At 35.8% G+C, this 20,394-nt stretch overlaps 1 protein-coding gene across 3 annotated transcripts in view; it reads left to right on the top strand.

Moving 5' to 3' along the window:
- The window catches only part of LOC148952103 (exonuclease 3'-5' domain-containing protein 2-like), a 190,928-nt gene that overhangs the window by 162,296 nt on the left and 8,238 nt on the right, over positions 1 to 20,394 (top strand). The gene's annotated exons all lie outside the window — the stretch shown is intronic.

Raw genomic sequence — 20,394 nt, 5'->3', positions numbered from 1 at the left:
GAAATCAAGGTACAAAAAAATAATCATGGAACCATAAATTAAATATAATAATTCCCTATCCCCCCCCCCCTTCTGGATACCATTTAGATAGGATACTGTCTCTGCTTTAAATATAAAATAATAATTAATTTATTGTCACCCCTGCTTTCAACAAAAAATCCAGGTATTATCGTATAAATATGATAGCTCACTACCCCCCCCCCCCTGGGATACCAATTTGATAGGATGCCGTCTCTGCTTTAAATTAAAAAAAAATTAACTTTTTGGGATCCCTGCTTTCAATAAAAAAAAAATTCGAGATATTATAATTTAAATGTAATGCCTTCCCCCCCCCCTCCCCCCTTCTGGATACCACCTAGATAGGATACTGTCTCAGTTTTCATTAGAAAAAAAATTTACTTAATAATTAACTAGGTCACTATATGGTTGAAATAAACACGAAAAATAAAGTTAAAAATCTGATTGTTACTTGAAAAAAAAATTGATATTATTATCAAATTTGTAAAAAGAAAACAACAAAAATGTAGAAATTATTCAGATATACCTCAAATTACTGAAAACTGAGTCATAGATTTGTCGTGGCATTCAATAAGATTCAAAGAATCTAATTAAAAGGGAGCACACACAAAAGCCAAATTAGGCCAGTAGCCTATGAGAAATCGCAAAATACCCAAGACAATGAACAAGTCCCAATGGGGGGCCCTGGGTCTATCTAGATATTTCAATGGTTCCCCAGGGTATTTGATATCATTTTCTTCTGTCTCCACTCTAAATGAAAAAAATAATTATCTTTTTGGCATCCCTGCTTTTAATAAAAAAAATGAGGTATTATCATTTAAAAATGATAGCCCCCTATCCCCCCCCCCCTATAGGCAATAATTTAGAATTTATTTATTAAGCATATTTTTTTGGTAATTTCTGGTTCAACCTTTAATTCCCCAACTTTCTACATAGCTTAGTCTATAGCTAAATTTTGTCTCAATAGAAGGTTTTTTTTCTGGGGGGTGGGGGGGGGGTAAAAATGTCTCAGAAAGAAGATTGTATTTTCTATCAGGGTTCAACAGTTGAGTATTAAACATTAAGAAAATTTTATCTAAAAACAGCAAAAAAAAATCTGCAAATTTACAATTCAGCTGTAGAAACAATCTGTCGGCTGTCAATTTCAAAATCCAACTGAAGGCCAAAGCTCTATAGTAGTGAATACGTACTATAATTCTATTCAACTTGAAAATAAAATTCTTGACTACGAATGATGTAAGAAATAGCGATTAGGAAACTGCATTTGAAATGACTTAAACTCATTTCATGAAGACGATTCTTTTTTTGTCAACATATGAAGAACTGTGTATATTACAATATTGGCAATTGCATATTACATCTGTCAGGTTTTTATGCAAAGTAACAAAAGAGACGAAAATTAATGAACAAGAGAGTAGTGAAGAATTATGGTTTGCAAAGTAATATTTGGCAAGAAAAGTCACAGGTGATAATTCGCTAGGGTTGGCATCGTTATTGGATGAATTTCGGGGATTCGGGGAACCAAATTTTGTTTCGGGGCGACGCATAGATTTTCGGGAAAATACCCGAAAATTTGGGGATAGTGCACGCACTGCCTGATTTCTAATCAGGCAAATCGAAATACTAAACCACACGAGAAGAAAAAGCTCCGACTTTGCGGTTGACGCAATAAAGAATTGCCGCAAAATTAATTTGAAGTCGACCAAACGCCGCCGCCTGTGCCGGCGGCGGCGGTACGACACTTCGGCGGCGGTCAACCGGGCCTCTCGTTGGCGGCGTTCGGTCGATCCGTCGGCGTGGCGCCAGGGTCTAGCCCCATTGCACTTCCTGGATGAAGGAACGTTTCATTAAGTTTAGTCTTACCCATCAAAAGCTACGAGCCTGAGAAAATTTGTCTGATCTATGAAAAAAGGGAAAGACCCGCTAGAAGTCATAGAATTTTAATGAAAATCACAGCATCAGATTCAGCGTATCAAAAAACCCTATTGTAGAGGTTCCAAGCTCCTATCTGCAAGAATGTGGAATTTTGTAATTTTTGCCTGAAGAAAGATCACGGATGCGTGTTTATTTGTTTGTTTTATCTCAAGAGTGATCATATTGACCCAGGGGGCCTAGAAAGTAGGGAGAAGGCTCATTATAACGCAAATAAAAAGTTCTAGTGCCCTTTTTAAGTGACCTAAAAATTGGAGGGCAACTAGGCCCCCTCCCACGCCACTTTTCTCGAAATCGTCCTATCAAAATGTTGAGATAGCTATTTTGTTCAGCATAGTTGAAAGGCCCAATAACTTTGTCTTTGGAGATAACATGACCCCCCCCCCCCACAGCTCCTGGGGAAAGGTCTTTAAATTATGACATTTGCCCATTGTTTACGTATAGTATTTGTTATTGGGAGGTATGCATACATATTTAGGGTGGAGAGGGGAGGACGAATCTTCGGCTTGGGGGATTTTGCACGGGGGAAAATTTTCATGCAGAGGGAAGTTTCTAGGGGTTGAACTTTTAAGGGGAAATTTTACACTGGGGGAATTTGCCAGAATTCCTTACGAAATTCCTTTATATGTCTTGCTTTCTCTTTGCCGATTCATTTTTACGTGTGGAGATGTTACGGTTAATTCTCCGGGGTAAGTTTTTGCCAGAATTGAATTGTCCAGTGGATGATTCCGTGGGGAGGGGGATTTTTTCGTGGAAGTGGAACCCTACATCCTGGTGTGTTTTTTTTTTTTTTTCACCTATTTTTCATCACAAATTTCACCTTTGCCTGTGTGCCGCCTGCTAAATTGACAATGACTCAACTATTAAATGAAATAAAGAAAATGCGGGTTATTTTCTTACAATTTCCGCTGATGCCGTCTGTCTCTCTTCCTAAATTCCGGTTGTAGATAAATTCAGACAATGACCCGGGAACAGGCAATAGTCAGCTCATGAACAAAACCATTCTCACAGGAGTAAAACTTAAGATAGAACAAAAAGTAACATTAAATAGCACGGATTAAAAAGTTTAACATAGTTCATGTGATAGTCTATTTAACAAGGGGTTTAATTTTCTTTGTGTTGCAAGTGTATAATAAGGTCTACCTCTGGCACTATCTTCAGTCCTTTCTGTAAAGAACAAATTTCTCAGTAAGTTAAAAAGTAATTATAAAGAGAAATTTTAAAGTCAGCAATATGGCTAACTATCGACCAATTTCTCTATTGTTTTTATTTTGAAAATTTTTTGCGAAATTTTTGCGAAATTAATATGCAAAATTCGTTTTAACTTTTCATGTACGGTGAGCCAAATTCAAAACCTGCATTAATTCAAAAACCTTCAAAAATTAAATAAAAACAAGTTTTTTTTACTGAAAGTAAGGAGCGACATTAAAACTTAAAACAAACAGAAATTCCATATATGAAAGGGGCTGTCCCCTCCTCAACGCCCCGCTCTTTACTCTAAAGTTATTTATTGTTTTATAAAGTAGAGTTGTGAGAAAGAGTCAAACTTTAGCATAAAGTCCTTTCACATACGGAATAATTTCTATTCGTTTTAGGTTTTAATATCGCTCCTTACTTTCAGTTAAAAAAAACTTGTTTTTTTTATTTAATATTTTTCAAGAATAACTTTCAATACCCATTAAGTTTCTATTTAAGGATTTCTTAGCTTTTCGAATACTTTGTCTATAGTGTAATACAGAAGTTCAAAAGTAAACCCAGTAATTAGTTTATAAAACTCAGCAAGGGCGTTTGATGGGCACTACAGTGAGGCCGAATTGCAAACACGAGGCCGAAACCGCAACTGGAGTGTCTTAAAAGGAGACGATACGGTTAAAAAAAATTAGCTGTGCTCAACAGAAGCTATTATACAGGAATATGGATGGTTATCGGTTGGTGACTATCTAGGGGCCGAAGGGGCTGGTCCTTATATGTACACTGCAAAAGTTGAATACCGACTGAATGGCAGGGTTACCATTTGTCGCCTGACTTCTTAAAGACATATCTCGTAAAAAAGGTAAAAAGCTGATGCATATGAAGAATTTGACCCTGCTCTCATTATTAGCCTTTAGTCAACTGGATGTAGGAGTAAATTAAAAAAAAAACTAACTAAAAAACAAATATGGAGACGGTTGCTAAAGAATTGACTTTAGCAAGAAAGTATCTGGTTTATTTTGGCAAATTAATATTTAAAAAAAAACTTGTCACACGGAAGAAGTTTTTCAAAGAAAAATAGAGCTACATTAAACCAAAGACGATCATAAATAAAGTTAAATAATAATTTAAGCTTAAAACAAACATAAATCACCATTTAGAAATAATTGCAACCCTGATCGAATAGAAATTACAATAAATAATTAATTATAACTTAAAATGAACGGGAACTACTACAAAAAGGAGTAAAGCTAATGCCCTTATAAGGGTCAGGACATTATTTGTACTTTACTGAAAACAATTTTTATTCCAATCCGCATTTTTTTTATTTGTCATAAAATCAACAAAAGAGAATGAAAATTACTTTACTAACCAGGATTACTGAAAATTACCAATGGATAAAGATTGAGAGTTTAATATAAATTGATATTCATTCCTGAAAGTCTCAGCAGTTTCTGATTTAAGAACATTATGGAGAAGAAAAGGCGTAAGATATGTTTAGTTTTAAGTAAATTGGAAATGATGCTTTGGTCTTTAGTGGCAGATCCAGGGGGGAACCCCCTTAAGATTTTTCTGGTGCCCTCATTCCTTGTTTTTTTCTTAATTTTACTATTTTTAGAATAAATTTGTCAATTTGGTCAATTATTGGCACCTTTGTCAAATTCCCCTCCACCCAAGATTTTACTCATTGGCGCCCTTGTCACATTGGGCCTCTCCCAAGATTTTGCTCTAGGTCCGCCCCTGCTGATCTTCAGAAAGCTTGGGGGGGGGGGTATTTAGCCCTATTCTTGTCTGTGGTAGTTTCTGTTCGTTTTAAGTTATAAGTGATTACTTGCTACAATTTATGTTGGTTCTGTATTTCATCTATCTATTAATTGTGATTTATGTTTGTTTTAAGCTTTAATTGTTATTTTACTTTATTTATGCTTGTTTTTGCTTTAATGTAGCTCTTTACTTTTCTTTGCAAAACTTCGTTTGTGGGAAGAGCTTTTTTTATTAATTTATGTGCGTTTTAATTGCTATTTTTTTATTAGTTACTGAAAGGAATATTTGTGAAGCATTTTTTGGTTTTTCCTTTTAAGAATCAAGATTTTGGCTTTCTATTTACATTCTTGCAGAGTTTTGCAATAAACTTTGGACTTCTAGGGGGATTTCTTACCCATTCAGACCCCTTGCTTTTGCAACCTTGAGTACAAACAAAAATGGATCGACCTTACAAGAATCTTATTGTTTTACATTTTGGTTTAATTGATTTCCTTTCATAAATTCATTTTGAGTTAATTTATTGAAAAAGTTCTGGTTTTCACACAAAGGATCAAAGAACCACCTCTGTTCAAGCTTTTTTTTTGTCCTTGAAGAGCTCCTATTGGTCTCACCAAACCAAAATGTAAAATATACTTGATCTCCCCATCGACTACTCCCTCACAGTTTCAGCTGGACTCCTTAACCCGTAATTTGTAGTTTTAGCCATAAGTGCAAGTATGCGCTTTTGACAAGCTGGATGCACAAAGTGTATTTTGATTTAGTTCAACCTCCCCAGGGCTGGATAAAGGTTGATTGGAACGATCGAGCCTAATCGGGCCCAGCGTTTGAACGGGTCCCGTGCTACTATGAAAATGAACAATTTTTTTCGAAATTGTGAAGCTTTCTTAACAATTTCAATCAGCGTTACTTCTGAACAAAGATCATTTTCAAGGCTAAAAACAATAAAGAAAACTATCTGATATCGACAATTAATCAAGAAAGATTAAATAGTATAGTAATAATGTCAATTAAAAGTGAAGACGCAAGGAAATTAGAATTTTAAACAGTTTTGAAAGAATTTATCCAACAAAAACGTAGAAATATGTAAATTCATTTATCTATATTCGGTGATATAAATTTCCAAAGGCATTTTCAACAGTTTTATAATATCTAGATGACAAAAATGTATATTAACGTAAGCTTAAAATGAGGGTAAAAGGGGACAAAAACGTAAGCTCGAAATGAACAAGCTGGGCCATCAAGTGAGACAAGACAAAGAGAATGGCCTGAGAAATGTAAATGCCTGGGTGAAAATAAACAACCTAGACTATCAAAAAGACAAGACCAATCTGAGCAGCTAAGGCAAAGGGCATTGAAAAAATGCTTGAAGCAAAGATAAACGAAGGTGAAAAACAAAGAAATATGTAGTTAGAATACTAGCAAAAATGAAAATTACAACGAATCAAAAACAAAATTGAAGAAAAAAGAATTATGCGTTAAAAGATAAGTGGCATGGAGAATTAGAACAACTCAAAAAGAACGTGAAGAACAAAGAAATATGCGGCTGCAGGACATGTGACAGTGAGGATCAGAACGGATCAAACATGAAAATGAAGAACTAAGAAATATGTGGTTAGAAGGTCTGGGAGGGGCAACGGCCCCTCCCAGACCTTGATTTACCCCCCCCCCCCCCAGCTGAAATTTAGCTTCTTCAAAAATCTTGTGAAATCTAAGATAAGCCTGAATGATTCAAGCATCCACAGAAATTTATCAGTTTTCTTTAGTATATATTTACTTTCATTTCATTTATGTATGCATACAACTTGTGGTAGTTGTATGCTTGGTAGATGATTTGATTCTATTTTTGTTCATTTTCGGTTTAATGGAGTTCTTTACTTTTTTTGAAAAACTTCAAAAAAAGGGGAGGGGTGCAAACTGGGGTCTGGGGGAGCAAACTGGGTCCAGAGGATGCATTTTCCCCCTGCCCCATGACGAATTACACCCTGACAAAAAAAAGCTTTGATGTCACTTCTTAAGTAGATAATGCAAATTTCAAACATATAAATAAAATCTAGAAACAAATTCATCGAAATGGTTTTACATCGCTCTTTTATGTAATTAATCAAAAAAAAACTCCGAAAAATAAGTTTTTTAAAGAAAAGTAAGGGTCAATTTAAACTTAAGCTCAGCAGATACAAATACCTGTTAAAATTCAAACTCAAAACGACCAGAAATTACTATTAAAGAATAAATGAAACCCAAAACGAACCGAAATTAAATAAACAATCATAGCAAAAAACATACAACAAGTAATAATATAAATGAATAAATAGATCTTAAAGCGAGTAATGCTTAGATTGAATATGAAAATGAAGCTTAAAACGAAAAAAAATATTTTCCTATTGAAGTATAAATGAAACTTAAAACGAACAGAAATTAAATAAACAATCAATGCAAACAAACATTCAATAGATGTTAATGTAAATTAATAAATAAATCTTAAAACGAGTAAAACTTAAATTGAATATGCAAATCAAGCTTGAAACGAACAAAAATTACTACAAACAAGAGTTTGGGTATCACTTCCTTCTCTTACTGTAAAAGTCTAAAACCTACTGCGTTTTTTTTTTAGTTAATTTTTGTTCGTTTTTTATCGGAAAAAGTTTCAAGTTTTAAAAAATTCTTTATTTCACAATCAAACTTAAAAAAAAAAATCAAATTTTCATCAAAGTATCAAAAATGGTATCAAAGTAACAATATCAAAGTGAAAAAAAGGATTTGTTTCAACCTCGGAGTTTTTACTATCTGATGTTTGAACTATTTTTAGCTAAATGACTGTCTAAAAAATTTTATTGGATGGGTTTGGAGAAAAAGGGTGTGGGGGGGCTAATTACACTTCAGTCTCTTTTGAATCTTTAAAAGTGAAGTAAAACTTTCTATTTCAATGAAATGAGCCCTCTCTGAAGTTTATACGAGCATCCTTTCTATAAGAACCATACATATCCCCAGAGTCTAACTTACAACGCCTGTCCCTGGGACAGGGGGGGTAGTGTCGACCCCGGAGTTTTAATACCTGATAGTTGAACTATTTTTAACATAATGTTCAGCTCAAATTTTTATCGGATGGGTTTATCCATCCGATAAAATTAAAAAGTTGTAGTTCATTTTCTCAGAGTGAAAAAGATCGGAGGGCAACTAGCCCCTCCCGCCCTCCACGCCTTTGGGTTTATCGGATGGATAAACCGATCGGATAAAAATTTGAGGTGATGATTTTGTTAAAAATAGGTCAACCATCAGATATTAAAACTCCGGGGTCGACGCAGCCCCCCAAGGACAGGCGTTGTAAGTTATGCTCTGGGGAAATATGTGGTTCTTATAGAAGGGATGCTCATATAAACTTCAGAGAGGGCTCATTTTATTAAAAATAGAAAGTTCTAGTTCAATTTTAAAGAGTCAAAACAGACCGAAGTTTAATTAGCCCCCCCCCCCCCAAGCCCTTTTCCACCAAACCCATCAGATAAAATTTTGAGATAGGCATTTTGTCAAAAATAGTTCAAAGATCAGATAATCAAAACTCTGAGGTTGACACAAACCCATTTTTCACTTTGATATTGTTACTTTGATACCAGTTTTGATACTTTGATGAACATTTGTTTGTTTTTTAAAAATTTGATTTTGAAATAAGGAATTTTCAAAAACTTGAAACTTTTTGCAATCAAAAATCGAACAAAAATTAATTTTAAAAAAAACTTTCCGAAAGATAAGTTTTTCAAAGAAAAGTAAAGGCCATTTTAAACTTAAGCTCAGCATAAAAAATTACATTTTAAAATTAAAAATTAAAACGACCAGAAATTACTATTAAAGAATAAATGAAACCCAAAACGAACAGAAATTAAATAAACAATCATAGCAAAAAACATACAACAAGTAATAATATAAATGTTTAAATAGAACTTAAAGCGAGTAATGCTGAGATTGAAGATGAAAATCAAGCTGAAAACGAAAAAAAAATTCCTATTGAAGTATAAATGAAACAAAACGAACAGAAATTAAATAAACAATCAATGCAAACAAACATACAACAGATATTAATGTAAATTAATAAATACATCTTAAAACAAGTGAAACTAAAATTGAATATGCAAATCAAGCTGGAAACGAACAAAAATCACTACAAACAAGAGTTTGGGTATCGCCTCCTTCTCCCACTGTAAAAGTCAAAAACCTACTGAGTCATTGGCGATTTACTGAAAACTGATCTGCGTCTTGGCTTGAACAGTCTTGGAAAGTATAAACAAAATCGAATTCAATATTTGATGTATAATGATATTAATTGTTGAAAGATCCTTCGGTTCAAGAATTTATTTCACTGTAATTTTATTTTTATTTTCAAGGCTGTAAGAACTGTAAAATAAAATATTTGTAAAATAATTCGTTTTCAGTTAAGCGCCAATGACGCAGTAGGCTTTTGGTTTTTATTTACAGTTAAGGAAGGAGGCAGAATCCAAACACTTGTTTGTAGTGAAACTATATTCGTCTTGAACAACTTTAACAAGAGCTAATAAATTAAACTGAATATTTGATGTATAATGATATTAATTGCTGAAAGCTCATCAGTTCAAAATGTTACTATAATTTTAGTGTTTATTTTCAATATTAATTACAAAAGAAAATATTTGTCATGAAATTGGTTTTCAGTAAAATTCAAATTAAAAAAAATTCAAATAAATCTACTGAAAAAAAATTTGCTTTGTCAGTTTATATATGCTGATATTTATTCCTTAAAATCTTAACAATTTTTGATTTCTTAAAGTTATAAAAGTGAAAACATTTAAAAGAATAGTTTTCAGTAAAGTACAAATTAATTTCTGCTCGTTTTGAGTCTGACTCTGTTATTTGTTTTAATTTCTGCTTGTTTTGGGTTTCATTTATTTATTGATACTGCTTTGTGGTAGTTGTATGCTTGGTAAATTATTTGATTCTACTCTTGTTCGTTTTTGGTTTAATGGAGTTCTTTACTTTTTTGAAAAACTTATTTTGTGTAAAGAGTTTTTTTAATTAATTTCTTTCGTTTTATATTAACATAGTTTTTTTCAGGGAGAAAGCCTGATCCTCTTCTACAGTTAAACAACCATCCCTTCCATAAAAACCTTAAATACCCCTGGGCATAACTTACAACCCTTGCCCCTAATCTCTGGGGTTTGTTTCAACCCCAAAAGCCTTATTATATTATATTTTGACTATTTTGAATAGAATGGCTATCTCAAAATTTCTATTAGATGCATTTCGGGACAATACGACTTGTGTGGGGGGATGGGGTAGCTGCCCTTCGATCACTTTGATTCTTAAAAAGAGCTCTAGAGTGTCTGGTTATCAATCCAATGAGCCCCCTCCGAAGTTTACAGGACCACGCTTTCCATAAAAACCTTATATGTTCCCAGGGCATAGCTTACAACCCTTGCACTGAGGGGTGGGGGATTTTTTATCCTCAAAAACATAATTTCCTAACCTTTCTGATACGCTGAACAAAATGGCTAAAGCGAAATTTAGGTTGTATGCGTTTGGGGGAATGATGGGCATGGGGGTGGGGGCATTTGCCCTCTGAACAACAAAAAAGGCACTAGTCCTCTTAATTTTCAATAGAATGAGCCCTATAGGACCCTTGTCCTTAGGGCTATGGGCGGGGGGCGGGTTGTCATCCTGAAAGACATAATTTCCAGACCTTTCAACTACGTTGAACAAAAGGGCCATATCAAAACGTTGGTAGGAAATGTTTTGGAAAATCATGGGGCGGGGGTGATTCTCTCTCCGATTACTTTCGATTATTACTATTTTGATAATATTACTATTTCGATTATTATTACTTTCGAAAAATGACAATAGCCCTCTCAATTTCTAATTATTAATACGACAACGCTTTCTATAAAAACATTATATGCCCCCAGGGCATAACTTAAAATCTTAAAATCTAACAGCCCTGAGGGCTGTGGGGGGGGGGTTGTCATACTAAAAGACGTAATTTACAGACCCTTTAACTACGTTCAACAAAATGTTTATATAAAAATATTGATCGGACGGGTTTGGGGAAATGATGGGCATGGGGGGGGGGCCTTCGCCCTCCGATCGCTTTTGACTATAAATAGGGACACTAGCCATCGCAATTCCCAATTGAATGAGCCCTTTGTGAAGTTTCGACGACAACGCATTCTATAAAAAACCTTATATGCCCCCGGGGCATAACTTACATTCTTAGCTCTGAGGGCTGTGGGGGGGGGGGGATGTCATACACAAAAATATAATTTTCGGACCCTTCAACTACGTTCAACAAAAAGGCTATATCAAAATGTTGATCGGAAGTGTTTGGGGAAATGATAGGTGGGGTGGCATTCACCCTCCAATTGCTAATGACTATTAATAAGGGCACCAGCGCTCTTAATTCCCACTTGAATGAGCCATTTTTGAAGTTTCTACGACAATGCTTTCTATGAAAACCTTATACGCCCCCAAGGCATATCTTACAACCTTTGCCCTTGGGGTTGTGGGGGGTATGTCATCCTCAAAGACATAATTTCTAGACCTTTGATTTCTCGACCTGGACTTTTGATTGAATGTGTTCGGGAAAATGGTGGGCGTGAAAGGTGGTTAGTTGCCCTCCAATCACTTTTGACTATTAAAAAGGGGACTAGCCCTTTCAATATCCAATTGAATGAGCCCTTTTTAAAGTTTCTACGGCAATACTTTCTATTATAACCTTATATGCACCCAGGGTATACCTTACAACCCTTGCCCTGAGGGTTGTTGGGGGGGGTTGTCATCCTCAAACACCTATTTTCCAGAACTTTAAACTACGTTGAACAAAGGGATATCTCAAAATTATGATTGGATGTGTTTGGAGAAATTGTGGGCATGAGAGGGGGGTTGTTGCCTTTCAATCACTTTCGAGTATTAAAAAGAGCCCTAGGCCTCTCAATTTCCAATCGAATGAGTCCTTTTTTTAAAGTTTCTACGACACTGCTTTCTGTAAAAACCCTTATATGCCCCCAGGGCATAATTTACAACGCTTACCCTGAGGGCTAAGGGGAGGGGGGATATCATCCTTAAAAACCTAATTTCTTTAACTCTCAACTACGTTGAAAAAATGGCTATCTCAAAATTTTTATTGAATGATTGTGAGGAAATAGTGGACATGAGACGGGATTAGTTTCCATCCAATCACTTTCGAGTATTGAAGAGGGCATTAGCTCTTTCAATTTCCAATCGAATGAGCCCTTTTTGAAGTTTCTACGACAACACTTTCTATAAAAACCTTATATGCCCCAAGAGCATAGCTTACAACCCTTGCTCGGAGGGTTGTGCGGGGGGGGGTTATCATCCTTAAAGACCTAATTTCCAAAACTTTCAACTGCGTTCAACAAAGTGGATATCTCAAAATTTTGATTGCATGTGTTTGGGGAAATGGGGGTGTGAGAGGGGGGTTAGTTGCCCTCCAATTACTTTCGACTATTAAAAAAAGCACTAGCCCTTTCAATTTCCAATTGAATGAGCCTTTTTTGGAGATTGTACGACAACACTTTCTATAAAAACCTTATATGCCTCAAGGGCATAACTTACAACCCTTGCCCTGAGGGGTGTGGAGGGTTTGTCATCCTCAAAGACATAATTTCCAGGACTTTCAACTACGTTGAATAAAATAGCTGTCTCAAAATTATGATTGGATGTGTTTGGGAAAGCTGTGGGCGTGAGAGGGGGTTTAGCTGCCTTCCAATCAATTTCGACTATTAAGAACGGCACTAGCCCTTTAAGTTTCCATTCGAATGAGCCTTTTCGAAGTTTCTACGAGAACGCTATCTAAAATAAAAACCTTATATGCCCCTAGGGCATAGCTTACAACCCTTGCCCTGAGCTAAGGGGGTTATCATCCTCAGACCTAATTTCCAAAACTTTCAACTGTGTTGAACAAAATGGATATCTCAAAATTTTGATTGGATGTGTTTGGGGAAATGGTGGGCGTGAGAGGGGGGTTAGTGGCCCTACAATCACTTTCAACTATTAAAAAGGGCTCTAGCCCTTTCAATTCCCAATTGAACGAGCCCTTTTTTAAGTTTCTACGACAACACTTTCTATAAAAACATTATATTCCCCCAGGGCATAACTTAAAATCCTCGCCCTGAGAGCTGGGGGGGGGGTTGACAACCTCAATTACCTAATGTCCAGAACCTTCAACTACGTTGAACAAAATGAATATCTAAAAATTTTGATTGGATGTGTTTTGGGAAACGGTGGGCGTGAGAGGGGGGTTAGTTGTCCTACAATCACTTTCGACTGTTAAAAAGGGCACTCGCCCTTTGAATTTCCAATTAAATGAGCCCTTTTTGAAGTTTCTACGAGAACGCTTTCTAAAAAAAAACCTTATATGCCCCCAGGGCGTAACTTACAACCCTTGCCCTGAGGGCTCTATGGCGGTTATCATCCTCAGACCTAATTTTCAAAACTTTCAACTGCGTTGAACAAAATAGATATCTCAAAATTTTGATTGCATGTGTTTTTGGAAATGTTTGGCGTAAGAGGGGGGTTAGTTGCCCTCCAATCACTTTCAACTATTAAAAATGGCTCTAGCCATTTCAATTTCCAATTGAATGAGCTCTTTTTGAAGTTTCTACGACAACACTTTCTATAAAAACCTTATAGTCCGCCAGGGCATAACTTAAAATCCTCGCCCTAAGAGCTGGGGGGGTGGTTGTCATCCTCAATGACCTAATTTCCAGAACTTTCAACTACGTTGAACAAAATGGCTATCTCAAAATTTTGATTGGATGTGTTTTGGGAAACGGTGGGCGTGAGAGGGGGGTTAGTTGTCCTACAATCACTTTCGACTGTTAAAAAGGGCACTCGCCCTTTGAATTTCCAATTAAATGAGCCCTTTTAAAGTTTCTACGACAACGCTTTCAATAAAAACCTTATATGCCCCCAGGGCGTAACTTACAACCCTTGCCCTGAGGGCTCTATGGGGGTTATCATCCTCAGACCTAATTTTCAAAACTTTCAACTGCGTTGAACAAAATAGATATCTCAAAATTTTGATTGCATGTGTTTTTGGATTTGATTTTGATTGCATGTGTTTTGATTGCATGTGTTAGTTGTCCTACAATCACTTTCGACTGTTAAAAAGGGCACTCGCCCTTTGAATTTCCAATTAAATGAGCCCTTTTTGAAGTTTCTACGAGAACGCTTTCTAAAAAAAACCTTATATGCCCCCAGGGCGTAACTTACAACCCTTGCCCTGAGGGCTCTATGGCGGTTATCATCCTCAGACCTAATTTTCAAAACTTTCAACTGCGTTGAACAAAATAGATATCTCAAAATTTTGATTGCATGTGTTTTTGGAAATGTTTGGCGTGAGAGGGGGGTTAGTTGCCCTCCAATCACTTTCAACTATTAAAAATGGCTCTAGCCATTTCAATTTCCAATTGAATGAGCTCTTTTTGAAGTTTCTACGACAACACTTTCTATAAAAACCTTATAGTCCGCCAGGGCATAACTTAAAATCCTCGCCCTAAGAGCTGGGGGGGTGGTTGTCAACCTCAAAGACCCAGTGTCCTGAATTTTCTACTACGTTGAACAAAATGTCTATATCAAAAGTTTTATTGGATGTGTTTGTAGAAATGTTGGGCGTGAGAGGGGGCTCAGTTGCCATCCACTCACTTTCGACTATTAAAAAGGGCACTAGCCCTTTGAATTTCCAATTAAATGAGCCGTTTTGAAGTTTCTACGACAACGCTTTCAATAAAAACCTTATATTGTTACAACCTTTGCCCTGAGGACTGCGGGGGAGTGTCTTCCTCAAAGACATTATTTCTAGATGTTTCACAAAATGGCTGTCTCAAAATTTTGATTGGATGTGTTTGGTGAAATGGTGGGCGTGGAAGGGGTGTTAGTTGCCTTCCAATCACTTTCGACTATTAAAAAGGCACAAGCCCTTCCAATCGAATGAGTCCTTTTCCAAGTTTCTACGATAACTCCTTCGATACGAAATGCCCTCGTCTAAGACCAACCAAAAATAAATAAATAATACATTGTGCCAACATCGTTCTTTACATAGGCAGAGCTATTGCGCTGCCTATGATTCTTTGCATTTATGGTACTATAAGGCTTTTTTTATATTTCTCACTGACATTTTCACTTGATCCGGGTAAATTTGGTCCGCCTTTTCCGCCCCCCCCCCCGGGTTTTGACGAATTTATACCCCTCTTTTTAGTGCTATATCACCCTTACGGATGGTAGAATTGATCAAAGTCATGTAGATATGAGCAATAGCTTTCAAATGAGCCATTAAACGTCACTCGTTCCGGTAACCCAGTAGCCCCAGCTTTTCCACTAGAGACAAGGCGCCCAGAATACCGTGGGAGGGGCTTGCAGGAAGGGGGGCTAGTTGCCCTCCAGTCTTTTTGGTCACTTAAAAAGGGAACTTACAAGTTTGATTTCCTTTTGAATGAGCTATTACACATCTCTCTATGATGCTCTGGCCACCCCCTAGCCCTGCTAGAAAAAAAAACGGGAAACAGATCAGTGCTACCGATGCAAAAAAGTAATTTTCTTTGTTTTTCAAGGAGAGGGACTGTAATTTCCCTATACAAGGTTTTCGACCATGCTGATTCTAATGGTGCACTTTTCATTTTGATCTGCCGCCATTTTTGAGGGGTTTCAGGCATTTTTTCGAAATCACCATAATTTTTTTCGCAATAAGCTTTTAATTTTAAGACGAACCGAAATAATTTTCCCCATTCCTGAATCAGTGTCAGATGGCAAATTTTTTTGCTAGATAGCTTTTTCCAAACGCGATTTTTAACTTTTGATTACTATGGGCTGTGGTTCGCTCTTTACCAGGTTGCAGCTACCACTGCAACCATGATAAAAATATTTTTGCAGATACCAGCTTTTTGCTATTTAAGTAATTTATTTTCTTTTCATACTGTTGTCTTTGCAAAGATATTTGAGTATTCAAGCAAGTCCGATTTCTAAAAACGATTTATACTAAGTTTCATACTTTTGGTTTTCTTTTTTAAGGTTTTTGAATTGTTGTAATCCCTTGTTAAAATATATACAAATATTTTTGCCATGACCAGTTTTTTGCTCTTTGATGTCTTTTCATAATGCATCTTTACAAAGATATTTGATTATTGAATCAAGTCCGATTTCTAACAACGATTTCTACTAAGCTTCAAACTTCTTTTTTTTTTTTTTTATATATTTTCGAATTGTTGTAATCCCTTGTCAAAATATATATAAATCTTTTTGTAGTTATCAGTTTTTTGCTCTTTAAGCAATTTAATGTAAACTTTTCCGCGCATGAAAATACTAAGTTTTTCTACGTTAGTGTGAGAAGCTTGACAATTTAATTGTAATACTGATGTATATAAAATGACATCACCCACATAAATATTTTTGTTCTTAAATTATTGCTCTTAACGAATTTTCTGAAACTTCTGACCCATCTAGATATTTTTTTTAGGCCAGAATATCCCAGGAAGCCCATTTTTCCGAAAAAATATAGAGCCATTTTTTTTTACTTTAAAATTTAATATATAGATAGGGCCCCGCAAAAAAAAACACCGTACCTATTTGATCCGGGCCTGAACACCCCATCATCATTTCCGTAAAGTTTCAACTTAATAATATCCTGAAATATTGCAGATATGCCTTTTTGACAACATGAAGGCACATAGTGTTTTATGATTTAGTTTTGTATTCCCCTGAATGTTCTCTGAAAGTTTCAACTTAATACCCTTGGATGCTTCTGAGTTATTGCGTATACGAAATTTTGATAACCATAATGCCGTTAATGTCTTTAGATTTTCTTCAAAATCTCCCTCAACCCTCCCTGAAAGTTTCAACTTCATACCCTTAGCCGTTCCAGAGATATTGCAAATGTGCCTTTACACAGCATTGTCTTTTGATATACCAGTATGGTGTCTTTTGCAGTCTCATTATCATTCCCTGGAAGTTTCAATTTAACGCCCTTAGAAACTTCTGAGACATTGCAGATATGTCTTTTTGACAACCAGGATCCATGTAATCTAATTCAATTAGTTCAACATGCCCTGAAAGTACACTTTGCGGTCTCTGAGAAGTTCTGATACGCCAAATTGAAAATATGGATGCACATAGTGTATTTTGATTTAGTTAGTCACCCCTCCCCCCAACATTCCCTAGAAGTTTTATTTTAACACCCTTCGCCGTTACAAATATGTTGCAGATATGCATATTGATGATTCTATTAAACTCAGAAATGCTACCGTTCCTTCCTCTGCTTCTTGTGACAATTACTTTTATTTACCAGATTAAATGCATGCACAAAATTTCCTCGACCACACTTCGTTTCCATTAATAATTAAAACGAAATGAAATATATACCCGTTTTATTATATTTTCATTTCAAAGTTTCCTTTTTTTTGCAAGGGATAAAGATTGAACGGTCTAAAGTCGCAGCCATCGCCATATCTAGTTTTATTTTTTCTCCTGACACAAATTTTCCCTTACATGACACAAATCGTGAGCAAGGTTTTTTCATTTGCCCATACAAGATTCAGGTTTGTTTGCAAAAATATCATCAAGTAAAAAGCCATAAATCAAAGTTCAGTGTTTCTCAAAGACATATGCTATACAATAAAATCAATGATAGTTGCATAGACAGAAATCACGCTATTTGTTTGGGGGCTACCATACCTTTTCCTCTCCTTGTGATAAAATAATCTTTTACTTTCTAGATTTATCACAAAATTTCAAGCTATTTTTTACTTGGGACTAGGATAAAAATTGAAGGGTTGAGAGTCACAAGCTTTGTCATATGTAAGGCAATTTTCATTGTTTTTTAATCTGAAGCTATTGGGGTCGGGTGAATCGAATTAAAAAAAAAAAAAAAAGAGAAAACTATGTGATAAAATTAAAATACACATTTTGTATTTGGCCCCTCTTCCTTTGCCTGTGTTCAAATTCATCTGAACAGCTTCCCAAGAAAAGTATGAGAAATCGGGCCTGGACTACTAAAAGCACACGAACCTATAAGCTATAAATCAAAGCCTAAATCAAACAGTTTGTGGTAACGAGTTGTTAGTAAGAAATGACTCGGCTCAATAGTCGCCGAAACTCTAAAAAACGGAATTTTAATATCAGTAGATACATCAAAAGAATCAGCTTATTATGTTGATTCCAAATACATAAACTTCGTCAAGTTTATTGTTACCCATCAAAAGTTCGAATAAGTCTGATTTTTCGAATAAGAAGGAAACACCCCTTAAAATTCAAGGAATCTTGAAAATGAAAATTGCGCCATCATATTCAGCGTACCAGAGAATCCTACTGTAGAATTTTCAAGGTTCTACATATAAAAATGTGGAAATTTGCTATTTTTGCCAGAAGACAGATCACGGATGCATGTGAAATAATGGTCTTAGAAGATCGGGAGAGAGTACATTCGAATGGATATTAAATTTCTAGTGCTCTTTTCAAGTGACCAAAAAGATTGGTCTTTTCCTTGGGGAGGGAAATATCTGGGGGTTGACTACCTAGCTCTTTACGCTGAGGTTTGACTGTTTGTCCCAATTTTTTAAGAGCGACTACTGAAACACGAGGCCGTTTAATTAGAATAGGAAGCTTTTTTAAAAGTCGTAACAGCTTTAGCATGAAGAACAAGGTATTGAGGAGAGGGAAAACCTTCAGATACGGAATAAATCAGCCAAAATTAATATGCAAATTTCGTTTTAAATTTTTTGTACGGTGAGCCAAATTCGAACCTGTATTAGTTGAAAAACGTTCATAAATTAAATAAATAAAAAAGCTTTTTTAAATGAATGTAAGGAGCGACATTAAAACTTAAACGAACAGAAATTATTCCGTATATGAAAGGGTCCCTCCTGAACGCCTCGCTCTTTACGCTAAAGTTCGACTCTTTGTCACAACTCTACTTTTCAAAACAATTAAAAAACGTTAGCGCAAAGAGCGAGGCATTGAGGAGAGGACAGTCCCTTTCATATACGGAATAATTTCTGTTCGTTTTAAGTTACAATGTCGCTCCTGATTTTCAATTAAAAAAGTTATTTTTTTAATTTAATTCCTTAAAAGATTTACTCTACAAAGTGATACTTTCACATATTTGATTATTACATTTCCGTGTCTCTTTGAACAAAAGATTATATTAATCATCCAACGAGAATATTTGAAATATCTTATTCTAAATTGTGACAAGCAGTTATAATTTTCAGTCTTGGTGGCTCTGCTAAAGCCTCATTTTGAAGAGGTGTATCATTCAAGTCGAGTAAATGCTCTGGAAGCCTCGGTCTTCCAAGCTTCTCTGTGTACCAAGCCAAGTCCTCTTTTATTGCACTTCTTTTAGTTTTTTCCCATGTTTCACAAAGTGCCGTTTCACAGCAAGTTTGACAAAATAACTGGGCCAGTTCCTCCTTTTATTGCGTTTGTTTCCTGTTTTTCAAAACCTTTGGCCGAAACCTATTTTGACATAGCACTCCTTATTTGCATAATATATTAACCCTCAATTAGTCTGTATTATATCATTAAACTTGTATATACCATTTTCTTATACACATTGAAATATAATTTGTTTGCAGTGTCAATCAAGTCCAGTTGAAACACTGGCCTCTTATGACCTCGAGGATTGTTATACCCTCATTTATGCACTGCCTATTAAAGCTAAATATTTAACCGTTAATGAGTCGCTAATAGCGATGGATGGAGATGGCGTTAGTGTTGTACCAGATTAGATTGTAGGGAAAACAATTAGTAATTGAGGTGGTAAAAGTTGGCTAGCCAGTGGAAAAGTGACTCTGTTTAGAATACAGATAGAACAGTTTATTTTGAGTCCAAAACAATTCCTTTGGGAAGCCAGAAATTCAGTAGTGTCGATCAAATTCCATTAAGAAGATATTTGCTGCCAGCACTTCAGTAACTGGGAAAGAAAGCGCTCCAGGCCACTAATAATAAATCCATCCGTGGGTGTTAGCCGTGCCCCAAAGAAAACGGCAAAAGCGGAATGCACGATTAGCCTTTGCGTGGAAAAATATTCAAGGCTATTTAAGGTGTGTGATATTTTTATTCTAAGTAGAATCTATTGCTGAAAATGGGAGAACTACTATCCAAAATGAAAAAGATCAGAAGTGCCGTCATGGAGAAGTTGCAGCGAATAGAAAATGCCGGTGCCAGCGCTGAATCTGTACGGAGGGAATGGGCTACGTTCGAGAAGAAACAAGATAAAAAAGTTAGTGCTTTGGAAACTAAAGTTCAGGAACTCTCGCTCATGTTGAAAAAGTTTGAATTTGAATCTAAGAAAAATAACTTGGTGTTGTACGAGTTCAACCCAGGAGTAAGGGGTCGTTCTCTAAAGGATGATTAATTACAGTGTTTTGGTAGGGTTTTGCCTAGTATAGACATTCGCTGGAGTGACATTAAAGAGGGATTTAGAATGAAAACTCGTTCCGGAGAAGTCTCACCAGTCCTAAT

The sequence above is a fragment of the Artemia sp. Qi Xiang Cuo genome, chromosome 5 (genome assembly GCF_049724085.1).
Source record: "Artemia sp. Qi Xiang Cuo chromosome 5, ASM4972408v1, whole genome shotgun sequence".
In the NCBI taxonomy this organism is placed as follows: Eukaryota; Metazoa; Arthropoda; class Branchiopoda; order Anostraca; family Artemiidae; genus Artemia; species Artemia sp. Qi Xiang Cuo.
Note: the sequence above shows the minus strand (reverse complement) of the source record. Positions and strands in the feature narration are given on the sequence as shown.